General features: G+C 44.5%; 2 long non-coding RNA genes across 2 annotated transcripts in view; one reads left to right on the top strand and one right to left on the bottom strand.

Annotated features, from left to right (window-relative positions):
* Nucleotides 1–9,278, bottom strand: part of LOC146867451 (uncharacterized) — a 50,708-nt gene extending 41,430 nt beyond the window's left edge. Inside the window, exon 1 of the long non-coding RNA XR_014961599.1 lies at nt 9,149–9,278. This is a non-coding gene — a long non-coding RNA (uncharacterized LOC146867451). The remainder of the gene's footprint in view (nt 1–9,148) is intronic.
* A 180-nt stretch (nt 9,279–9,458) lies between these two features.
* The window catches only part of LOC146867453 (uncharacterized), a 44,830-nt gene continuing 41,929 nt past the window's right edge, over nt 9,459–12,359 (top strand). Inside the window, exons 1-2 of the long non-coding RNA XR_014961600.1 lie at nt 9,459–9,589; nt 10,854–10,958. This is a non-coding gene — a long non-coding RNA (uncharacterized LOC146867453). The remainder of the gene's footprint in view (nt 9,590–10,853; nt 10,959–12,359) is intronic.

Below are 12,359 nucleotides of genomic sequence, written 5' to 3' on the forward strand. Positions count from 1 at the left end.
CCCCATATTCGTAGTTCTCCCTGGATCGTGTTTGATATATTTTAGCATTCCTACTATTGTATATTCCGTTTAATTTAGCTTTAACCTTTATCACTTCTAGTTCAGCTAGCCTCGCAGCATCCTTATGTTTATTAACAATTGATCTAAGATGTAGTTCCTCATTCATAGAGAGGTCAGCCATAAGTTTCTGTACAGTCACCCTATGCTCTTTCCTAAGATGTCCAGCAAAACTTATAATTTCCCCCCTTAAATATGCCTTGAACGTATCCCAAACAGTTTCCCTTCACGCACTATACCGATTTATGTAAAAAAACTGCTTAGTTGAACTCCTGAGATGATCTACAAATCCTTCGGTTACAAGAAGTTTCCTATCAAAGGACCATTTACTAGGACGATTAAGAAATGCCGAAAGCTCCACTTCTAAAATCAGCGGGTTATGATCTGACAGAATCTTTGGGATTTTCCGTATATTGGCATGGTCTATAAGGGAGGTAGAAATATAAAAATAATCTAATCTAACATATTTCTGGTGGGGGCAAGAAAAATAAGTATAACCGGCATCTCCTACTACCTTACGGGTCCACACATCAACTAATCCATGGCTCCCAGCAAAAGCTTTAAGAGCCTTATATACCCGAGGCTTCCTACCATCATACCCCCCCAAAGATATATCCGAAGTACCTAAATGGATATTAAAATCCCCACAAACGGTCAGAGGAGCCAAGATGGCGGACGGACAGGACGTCTGAGCTCCCGGCTCCGCAGCCCGTCTGCTGTTTACATGACATCCTGATCTTTAATCCTGCCTACGGCGCGAGCAAATGTAACCACGAAGGCGCTGATACTTTCCGCATTCCTCCGATGTTCCCGCCGGCTTTTTTGGTCGAGGATTCATAGAGTTTGCCGACTTTGGACTTTGCCCACGCATTCTGGCCCGACACCACCGCCGGACACCGCTTATCACGTACGGTGAGACGACCTGGGGCTGGACCGGCGCCGGGGGAAATGTGACCGGACGTGGAGTGGGCGGCCCGGCGGAGCCTTCTTCGCGACGGAGAGAATTCCTGTACGATTGGGTCCGGGCTGGCGAATCTTCCTTTGTCCTCCTACCAGCGGTCAGAGCGGTGACCGTTTGAGAGCGCCCACCACCCGCATTGCAACACAGCCGAGGGCTCTCCCATCGTGTGAGCCCCGTATAGCGAGCAGTAACTCCTCTTGCCCTCACTATTGTTCCTCCGTCCTATGGAGTCGCCCTCACCCCTCCGAGGTGGGCTGGCGGCGGAAATGGTGTCGGTGCCGGTCTGCTTCGCCGGAGAGGCGGAGGCCGCCATGTCCCTGACGCAGGCTTCACTGCCTGCTGTCGAGCTGGAGGGTGTCCCGGTGGCGCCTTTACATACAGTCGGCATGCTGCAGCAGGGAGCAGACCTGACCTATGGTGATATCCTTCTAGCCCTGGGGGACTTGCGGGCGACATGGTGCCAACGCACTCGAGAACTGGAGTGGAAGATCGATGCTGCTATGCCATCCAGGGAACTACTGCGGTTGTCTGACCCCCCAATGCCTCTCATTCCCTTCGAGGCGGATACAAATTGGCGACAGGGGGATACTATGGATCGTCCTCTCCCTGGTTACAGTGTCGAGGGTTTGTCTAATGATCAAGTTGCAGATACAAAGCTCCCTTCCACTTTACAAGCTGAGACTCTGCCTCTGCGGGTGTTGCCGTGTCTGCCTCAACATCGCCGGAGTGTGTGCCGTTCGGTGGGGAAAACTGTGTTTGTCACTATCGATGTGGTGATGGTCTATGACTGGGAACTCTCGCTTCTTCTCCCTCTGCGTCTTCTTTGCCGTGAGCGGCCATCTTGCTCCTTTGTTCTGCCTGAGGTACACTCCCAGCGGCGGCCATGTTTGGTGGGGTCTCCGCGTTCAGGCCAGGGTTGATGTTGCCTCCCTTGATGATCCTGCTTGACCGCCTGGCATGACCCGGACTAGAATATTTGCTTATGTATCGGTTGTGCCGCATGTGTGTAAATTGCTACTGTTTACCGCGGGGGTGGATCTGTGGGGCCGCTCAGGATCGGGCCGGGGCTGGGCGATTTTCTTTAGTTTGCTGTACGTATTGGCGGGCGGGGACTAGGATGAGGCTGCTAATTATCTGCTTTGCTCGCACATTTGAAATGGAGTCTCCCCACCTGCCGCTTTGCTTGCTTCTTCAGTTGTGCTGATGATTTTCAGGGTGGGGGATGCTTAATGGGCTGTGGTGACCGGGAGTATGTAACATTTCCTCCTCCTGCCTTCTCTGGGAGTCGGAGACTGGGAGGTTATTTCCCACTCTCCGGACTCTCTTTCCTACTTGGGGTTCATTTGGGGCGACAGGCATGCCTATTGGGGGGGGGTGGGCCATGGCCTTCCGCTGGTATGCAGGGTGGGGGGATGGGATGTGTTCTATGTTTTCTTCGTCTCTATGGCCCTCTCTCTCTTTCTTTCTCCCTTCCTCTTTGGTTTCCTTTTCTTTTATGTTTTTTTGTTTCTTCGGGGTCGGGGTTCAGTGTTAGTAAGGAGCTTATTGTGTTTTATCATTCTGTGGTATAGTGTATGCTTTTCGTCCCTGGATGGTGGCCACCTGTCTCCTTACCAATGCCTTCCTATATAACGCTTCCTTCTGGGTGCTCCGTGAACGGTGATGTCTCTCCTGGTCAGTGATTAGCTTCGACTCTTTTCGAAGTACACTACGTTGTACTCGACAAAACCATAAAATTAAACCTTTTCTTATCCTGACATTATTGTTCTATGTTCTCCAATGTCATAGCGGCCGGCCCCGAGGGGGTTGTAGGCAGACGCTGTGTATTGTGCATCTATCGAAATAAAGGTTTTTAAAAAAAAAAAAAAAAAAAAAAAAAAAAATCCCCACAAACTATAAGCGGGGAAGGCCAGGCTGCCAGCTCAAGCTCCAACTCACCCCACAAATCCGAATCATCAAAGTTGGAGCCATAAATTGTACATAGAGTTACCCTACACGGTAATAGAGCAATAGCCCATCTCCCCCACCTATCTGCTAAAGTTCGCTCCGTCTCTGGCATGCGAGTGGTAGTGTGTATAGCTACCCCTCTTGTAGTGGTAGTTTGACGCGAGCAGACCACCTGTTTAAACCCAGGGATACTATTTAACCCTCTTTTTTGAAAAGGTATATGTGTTTCCTGTTGACAGATAACATCTACCCCCCATGAGCGGATAGCTTCGGCAGACCTGTACCGTTTACCAGCATCGTTCAACCCCCCTATATTCAAGGAACAAATTCTCAACCTACCCATCATAATAACTTTTATTCCAGTGCAGTGACTTAAAACATCTCAATAATACAGTATCAATCAACCTATACTCTTTACCAAATTTCCCTGAAATTTTTTTAACTCCCCCCCTTACCCTCCCCACCCCACTCCCTAACCCTCGACTACTCACCCAACCCACCCACCCCACCCAAGCCACCCACCCTGCAAATGAAGGCAACAGACCAACCAGGTCTGTAGAGGATGAATGCTGTGCTCTCCCGAAAATAAACATACCTTAACTTAACTTCCTAAGACTTTCTAACACTCTCTCAATCATCTGAAAAAAAGAATAGCGGGGGAATCACCCAAAATCTGATATTAAGCTAATTACACCCCGGGTTAAACTTTCCCTCCTGAATCCAAAAACTCCTTTGCCTTAATCTCGGATGTAAAAAAGCTTGTGGTATCCTTCGATTACTTTTAAACGAGCAGGATTTAAAAGAAAAGCCTGAGCTCCTTTCTCTTGGAAGGGTTTAATCATCTGACGCAGACGCCACCGGCGTTCCACGGTGACATGGCAAAAGTCGGGTCTAACAAAAAAAGAAAAACCCTCAGCTTTTACTTGGGCATCTGGTCTAGCTCTTTCAAAAACGCTTTGCCTCAACAAAAAATTCCCAAAATATACCAATAGCGCCCTTGGTTTAGCATTAGGACGGAGAGGTGGACGAATAGAAAAGGGGACTCTGTGCGCCCTTTGTACCTCCTTATCCCAGTCCCAGCCAACCAAATCTGGCAAAGAGGTCTGCAACAATTGAACAATGTAAGAACGAGAGTCAGACCCTTCCTTCCCCTCTGGAATACCCAAAAATCTCAGATTGTTCCGCCGCTGAAAATTTTCCCCCTCCTCAAGTTTCCACTGAATATCCATTAATCGTGCCTCATGAGCATCTACTTGGCCTTTGGAACCAGCAACCTCTAATTCCAACACATCTGTCCGAGTCTCAATGTCAGTCATGCGGTCATTAATATCCTTACAGGTCTTAGCGACCTTCCTGATAGCCCCTTGGAGTTTACGATAGGCATTCTGTGACCTCTTACTTTCCGCCCGGGACTCCTCTCGATGTGCTGCAACACATTGCATAATCGACTCTAATGTAGAAGGAGCTGCATTAAGCCCAGCTTCTGAGCCAGTAATTAAGTTGGGGTTAATACTGCCCATCAATTGATCTCCGAGTGTATAGTCCCAATTCAGATTCGCCTGTTTCTGGCCTTCAAGACTCGTTGGACAGAGATTCAGAGAACGTACCGTTGTCACAGATTCAGAAGCAGAAAGTAATTTAGCTTTAGACTGTGATTGTGGCTCATCGCTAGACAGGGTATCTCCGCCTGAATCAGAGGCACCATCAGACCACGTTACATCAGAGAGAGAATAAAAGTCATTTGCCTCTGAATCAAGATCCCTATCGCAATCCTGGCGTGGAGTTCGGTGGCCCCTGAAACCGCCCTTTTTTCTAGGGGCATGATCTTTCATCTGAACAGGAGTACTCTTATTTTCCCCCAACAAAGCCTCACTCTGACTTGGCAGTGGCACAGATATCTGAACGGGGGGTATATTCCCCCCACCCTCCAATGAAACCAACGGACTCTCCTGGCCCTGGTCCTGGGCTGGACAAGCACTCTGTTTAACTGTAGCAGCATTAAGCTGTAAGTCCAAAGGTTCGCCTTTGCCACCCGGGCCAGCCATGCTTAGTATGGGCTCCTTCCCCCCCTCTTTCCCTCCAGGCAGCTCTTTGCACCGCTCCTTACTTGGTGGTTCGAAAGCCCCAGCTCCACCTTCTTCCCCATCATCTCTGCCGTCTCCACTAGCGTTGCGATTGCCACACGCATTGCTATCCCTGTTGCAGGCAGCCGGCGCAGCCGGCGCAGCCTGCCCTCTCAGCAGGTCGATTACCGATACTGAGGACCGATGTGGCTGGGGCTGAGGGCACCCGCCCTTCCCCTTCCTGTCTGCGGAGGTCTCCGGGAGAGCGCTGTGCTTCTGTCGGCGTCCACGACCAGGAGCGTCATTCTCCGAAGTAATTGCCGGTTGCCCTGGTCGATCCGCTGCACCTTTCCCCCGCGGAACCACCTTTGGCCCCATGTTTGAGGGACAGATTGAAGCCGTGATCGGCAGACGGGAGGCACAGAGCCTCTCGATGCGTTCCAACCGAGAAAGCAGCTGCTCCGTGTATCGGGCCAGTGCCGAAACCCAGCCGCGTAAGTTATCCGTTCTGTCACTACACTCCTTGTACATGAGTTGCTTTGTCTTAGCAAGGGCTCTCAGAAGCGTGTTGCATCCTTAGTTTAGAGGCATTAAAGTATCGTCGTAATTTAGAGAATTTTCCGTCTTTTACTCCGGGAGAGCACAACCGGCTGAACACCTCCCTCCTCACTCAGCCGCCATCTTGCCCCTGAACAAGTGCACTTCTGTTTCCTGCGCTAAATGGGGGAATCAGGTGGGGTCTGCAGTTGCATGTTTTTTCACGGTTTTGTTTTTGATATTACTGTTTACTTATTACTTTTTGCAAAATGAACCTGTTACAATTGTCAACAATTTCGTCCAGTTATCTCACTGGTAAGTTGCATCCATGGATGCACCTACTAGTATACAAATGGCATTATGCCCTTACCAACATGCCGATAGACTTGTTGCTTACATTACTTCTGCATTGTAAATTGGAAAACACAATAAACAGATTCAAACAATGGATGCCTAATGATATGTCATACTAAACGCACTTTACATATTTCGTATAGTGCACACATGTAAAATACATGAAGACAGAGTACTGCATCTTTGCAAATTGCTACTTTTCCTAGGGGAAAATCAGAAACAGACATTGAAAAAGATAAGAATTGACTCCTGTTTCACACTGAGAAGCAAACAAAGAGCATCGATATCGCATTTAAAAACAGCAGCCTTTGTGGTACTCATTTCTGGACTTATTGTTCTCCAGCTATAAATAGTGAAACGAGTATCAGAATAACCCAGATTGAAGTTGGCTGAATTGTGTATCATTTTTGATTTGATAATGTACGGCCCCAGATTACTCAAGCTTCTGCTAGTTTTAGAAGAATGATGTGTGTGTTCATTAGTAATCATTGTTCATGAGCATGCCTCAAGTTTTCAAAATAGATGGCTAAATCTAAATTATATGTCTTCTGGATCAAAATGTAGGTGATGTAATCCAAGTGCTATCCCTTAGATTTAATGGCAATGACACCAGGGAAAGAGTGACAGATCAATCAGCTACATTGTGTGGAAGACATTTGCTTGCAGCATTTGCTAATGTTACAAAATTTGTACTGGCAAGTTTTGTAAATCTTTTTCTGTGGGTACAAAAAAAAAAAATGCAAAAAAAAGCACGTGGAAACATCTTGGAAAAATTCACGAAGCTTAAAAAAATTACATAAAGTTTGCTTATAACAGGTTTGCAAATCAGCATGACTTATGTATGTTGGTTTGGTGTGCTACCAATCTGACAGCACACTTTTCCACTGCTATAAAATCACCTTGTTATGAAAGTCAGGTCATGGTATGTGGATCATGCCCTATAGTTTCATAACAAAAAAACACCAATTCACTGCCTCAATCCAAATGCCGCTGTGGCGTTGTGTGCAAAAAAGTGCCCAGTATAAAATGATTTGTGCCTGCCATTAGGTTATTTATTACAACCAGTTACAGATTTTGTGGCATGAAAATGCGAATAAGGTTCGGCAAGCGTCTCTGTGACAGTTTTTTAGCTAGATATTAGTTACCACATTGTTTTGCCTTCAGAATTACCTTCATTGAGGATGAGGAGGAAAGTGTCCATAAAATATATCTTGACACACCCTGTATAGATGCCAAGTGGAAACCAGAAGCAAAAAACTACTGCATACAATCAGGGACTTTGCAACCAACTCTCAACGAAGGTCTCTATGTGCTAACTTTGTTCAATACATTTCAAAGCTAAGCTAAGGTTTATTATTTTTAAACCGAACAACCTTCATCGCTGCATTTCAAATACACAGAAAGCATTTTATTTCAAGGGAATTCGGGGGTATAGAAATGAGAATATTCTAAAAATGTTCTTTTTTGTACATACTTTTCTGTACAACATGTAAACAAACGAGGCAATGCAGTGGCGTACCCTCAAAACTTTTCAAAATTACTTATTTTGATAATCTTTCAAGATGTTAACTTTCATGGAAACAGATGACAAATAGGCGTCTATTTTAGCAAGTGAAAATTTCTATTTCAACTTAAAAATATATATATATATATATATATATATATATATATATATATTTTTTTTTTTTTTTTTTTTTTAAAACAAATCACACATTTTTACAAAAAGAAAGTACATTCTAATCCATTATTGGCCCAGTACCATATGGACACACTGTAGATGACTGACATTTCAACAACCGGGACAGAAGAGCTCCGTTTTCACTGCAAAATCCTAGATTTCTGACTCATTTTAATTTCCACAGAGTTAAAGCAGTCCTCACTACTGACTCACTCAGTATGGCCACTGATGGGGCACTTCTAGGGAAACTACAATGTATTTCCTTGGACCAATTCAAACCTAAAAAATATAAATAAGCCCAACCGCAGATTCCAAGCTGAAGTAGATATGTGTCTTGGAGTCGCAGGCCCAACAAGCAGGTAGGTGAAGTGTGAATGTATTGAAAATATAGGTCTGAAACCCTAGAGCAACCTTTCAAGACTCACTGTAATTTCACATCTATGACTTCTCTGATCTTTTGTCTGTGGGTGCCCCAAAGTCAGATACCAGGTTTGCAAAACCAATTTGAGGGTCTGTATGTAATAACACAGTTGTGTACACGAGTCACTGGACTGAATGAATGTTTCAGGATCAACTTTCCTTGTAACTGGAGATTTAATATGGTGATCTGTTGACAAGCAGTGCCAATTTACATGCAGGAAGAACACAATTATGTATAAAAACAAAGATTCGTGTTGTAAAATAAGTACTGCGATTCTTTGTAAATATAAATGATGCAGTGTTAAAAAGTAAACGTTACTTTGCGGCCAATCCGAGTGGCATGTCTTCCGCTATACAAATCCTAAATATTTGTAAACTGCTGTATATTGCGTTTAGAGCACAGAAAAAAACAAGTGTCATTATTTTGAAAAAAAAACAGATGGAAGCAAAATGAATTGTTGCGTGCCAGTGACATCAAAACATAAAATACCATAACAACGTTATTATGAAGTGGCAAAACTGCGGGACGTTCAAATTAATATCTGTATTTTCTTTGGTTGTCTGTCCTCGTAGGCCTATCTGTTGCCCGATCCCATAAAGTAACTTTTCATTGACTAAAGGTATACGCAGTATTCTCTGGGTGACCTTACTTTCCCTTCATTAAGTTTGTGCATCACGACTTAACTTCTCAAAATACAAAATGAATTTCTATCACAGGTCCGTGTATGCTATCACCGGCTGACCAGGCCGGAGGGGGGGGGGGGGCAGAGGGGAAAGTGATGACACCACTGCCCTCCCACGCAAGGCGCTGAGGTGTCGCACATCACCTCGGAGCGCTTCACAGGCCGGGGTTTCTGTCAGGTGCCGGGACGGATCTCGTTATGTAGGAAGGTCTCATCATCGACACAGCTCTCTCCGCCTTCCCGCACGGAACACTCTACAAGTGTCCCGCGAGAGTGTCTTCTCAGCCGCCGACCCCGCCAGCAGGTTAAATGGAGCGAACCAGATAACAGGAGCAAGTGGGGCCATTCCGTTCAAGCCATTTGTCTGTGTAGGGGGCGGCGGAAGGGACTACAAGTAGCACATATTTGCGGACGGTTATACGGGAATGAAGAGTTTTTGAGTCGTTACCTTTCCACGCGCTGGCTCCTCGGTAGCCGGTCAGTAAGCAGCAAGCAGCCGCTCTGCAGCGCGAGCCCAGGGTCTGGGTCACGTGCCGCGCTGCCCCAAGCTCTTCTCCCGAGAGTACTCACGGCGCAGCGATGTGCGCGCGCTCGGGACCGGGCTGGGCGCGCGTGTCCACCCTGAGTTGGGGTTAGCTGGCCGGGTGTGTGCTGGTCCAGCGCAGTGGCTGTTCCTGCAGAGGAATCGCGGGAAACCGGGACCATTGCCAATGGCAACCTCAGACAGGAGCGGGTCAGCAACACCTCCTCCTCCCTTTCCCAAATAAACCCCGCCTCAGGCTACAACCAGCCAGTGCTCTATTTCGTTTCTATGCTGTGCGCCTGGAGTATGTCGAGAGACTCACATGCACCCCCTGCGACCCTCTACGCCCCCACCGCTAAACCAAGTGTAAGGAGTGGGCGCTGCTGCGTAATATTAACTTTTTTTACTCTTTGCGTCGTAAACTGCTGCTTTTCATATAATTAAATCGTAAACATTGCGGGTAAAACTCAAAACAGTTTGTTACTGTCGCTGTCTTTACGCCCAAGTCACCCTTATTTCGAAATAGTTGTTTTTCTTCATTTATCGTAGTCAATTTTGTGACACTTGAAAGTACTAAAATAATTGAATGGAGTGGTCAAATCGAAGTGGGGTTTTTTAAATCAGGGGACTAGACTTCGTAGCAGCCAGGGCACAAGTCCTAAATAAAGAAGTGGGGGGCGACTAACCAAGTTAGGCGGTATTCAAATGACATAATGGCGCATGACATCACAGCAAGTGATATCACAACCCATGCCCTCACAGGAAGTAAATTAAAGGAGTGTGCAGGGTGTCGTAATGTAAATGATGATTAGGTCCACGTAGGTTTTTGTAAGAATAGGTATTTATGGAGTACATTTTGTAGAAGTTGGTAATTGATCAAAATTAGGATAGTATGAATAAGGTAAAACAAAGGTTGAACCGCCGATACGTAGAGGCAAGTAAAAACATTTAAATTGTAGAAATCGCCATAAGTACATAAAAATTTAAATATCAAACGCGTATTTAAAGATAATGCGGTTGATGCATGGTCATTAATGCTAATAAAGGTTAAAAATGTCAAACGCAACGCCGCATAGATGAAACTGGGAATCATGACGTTGAATAAAAGGTGAAAGAAAAATAATGCTTGATTCATGGCAGTAGGTTCTTTGTTACTCTGCTGATCAATATTAGGATAGTATGAATAAGGTAACTCCAAGGTAAAACCCCACCAGGAGCTGTAACCTTCCAGCTCAGTCCCAAGCTCCACACTGACTAGAGCTCAGAACCCAACATTCCAATATGTCATCATGAGTGATCACATTCCAAATGATGACAGCAGTGAATAAGCTGAAAACCAAACACAACACAGGGCTGATGTGTCTCCTGCAAAGCACATAATCTAACATGCAGATGAAAGATTTTTATTTTATGTAGATGGGTAAGTGAGTTACTGCTTTTAACACAGAGATCCTTTTGTTACTTGTAGTTAATAAATGGTAATCCTTCTCATATAGCACAGTGAACTATAACATAACACTTGTATTTGTAAAGCGCACTTATCATCCATGGGTCTCAAGGCGCTGAATAACAGATGTTTATTGTTACCCAACTCAATGGTACTCATTTTATCAACCTCAAATGGATGAAGGGCTGAGTGGACCTGCCGGGATTTGGACCTGTGACCATGAGGTCAAACACAGGCACCTGCAGTGGATGCATTAGTCCACTGAGCCAACAGACCCAACTATGAAGGGTATGTGACTCCTACACCTCGTATCCCTCACTGTCTTATGTAACATATTTTGTATATTGATTTACACATTTATAGAATTTGTTGTCAAAGTATTTTATGTATGTGTGATGTAATGCGCTCTGACTCCCTGCATTGAGATGAGTAGTGCTATAAAAGAAAGAAAACAAAATAGTGGTATTTAAATTGTTATTTGTGTAAAGCCTGGAACAGACCAACACATCTGACATTCTTACAGTGTATGGATATATCTTACATACATGGATTGAACAACGTGAAAAGAATGCCTCTCAAGTATTTGTGAAGTGATGACAACAATCTGTGTGCCTTTGTTTCCCTTCCTTTGCATTTGCATCTAGGTGTGAGGCTCAGATAGCTCCTATTCAGGATAGTAGAACAAAAGGAGGCCTGATGGCCCCTTATGGGCCCAGCTGGAGTCTGAAATATTAAAGCCCCTCGCCGCTTGCACGTTGCTGCTGGAAACTAAAGCAGACAATGTTGCATGTGTTCCGGTGTCTGAATATTACACCGGTACACGTCCAGCATATTTCAGTGGGGCCTACTTCTTGCAGGATGGACGGCGTACACCCTGTAAAAATAGTGGGTGGACGCCATGTACCCGCGTGTACCCCCGATTTGTGCCCTAGTAGCGGCATATAAACCAGGGTTCACACTTCAAAAGTTCTACAGGTAGACGAATCTCAGCTGTACATTCAAAGTATCACAAACTACAACTGACTACAGGTAGCATTTTACTGACACTTATTTAACAAGGGCAATATCAATTACTGGGTGAAGGACATGCAATTACAATACAATTAAATGCACACCTGGTGATATATTCCCAATCAATTCAATTAATCTTTATTCGGAAAAAGATTTATAAATGATACATTAAATATAATCATACACTGATTGTCGTAATACATTAAAATGGGATTAAAATATTAAAAAGGTCTTATAAAAAGAAATGTAAAATAATGTTCAAGTTTAAAGCTATTGTAGTGACTTAAACAGAGGTATAGAGGTTTATACACTAAAAGAAAATTGGATGGACTACTTTAAAGTACAGTACACAGTGCAAAATGTATATATAAACATTTTTGTCCAGCTCATAAAGTAACATTTTCTAAGTGAGCACACATTTTCCTTCGCTTTATAGCTGAGGGTATAATTAGAGCCTGCAAAATTTGATTCCAATGTATTTAAACTACGTAAGTAATTAAAAGCATCCTTGAAATAAAACTATTTATGTGCTAAAAATAAATGTTTTAAAAAACGATCCCTAATATCCTGATAAAGATTGCAGAACAATAAAAAGTGTTTGGTTGATTCTGCAGTTATACCGTTACAAGGACATTTGAGTAAACTCTTCTCCCACAGACCAATTCTTGTAAACGCTAC

Source organism: Triturus cristatus, chromosome 1_2 (assembly GCF_964204655.1).
Source record: "Triturus cristatus chromosome 1_2, aTriCri1.1, whole genome shotgun sequence".
Taxonomy (NCBI): Eukaryota; Metazoa; Chordata; class Amphibia; order Caudata; family Salamandridae; genus Triturus; species Triturus cristatus.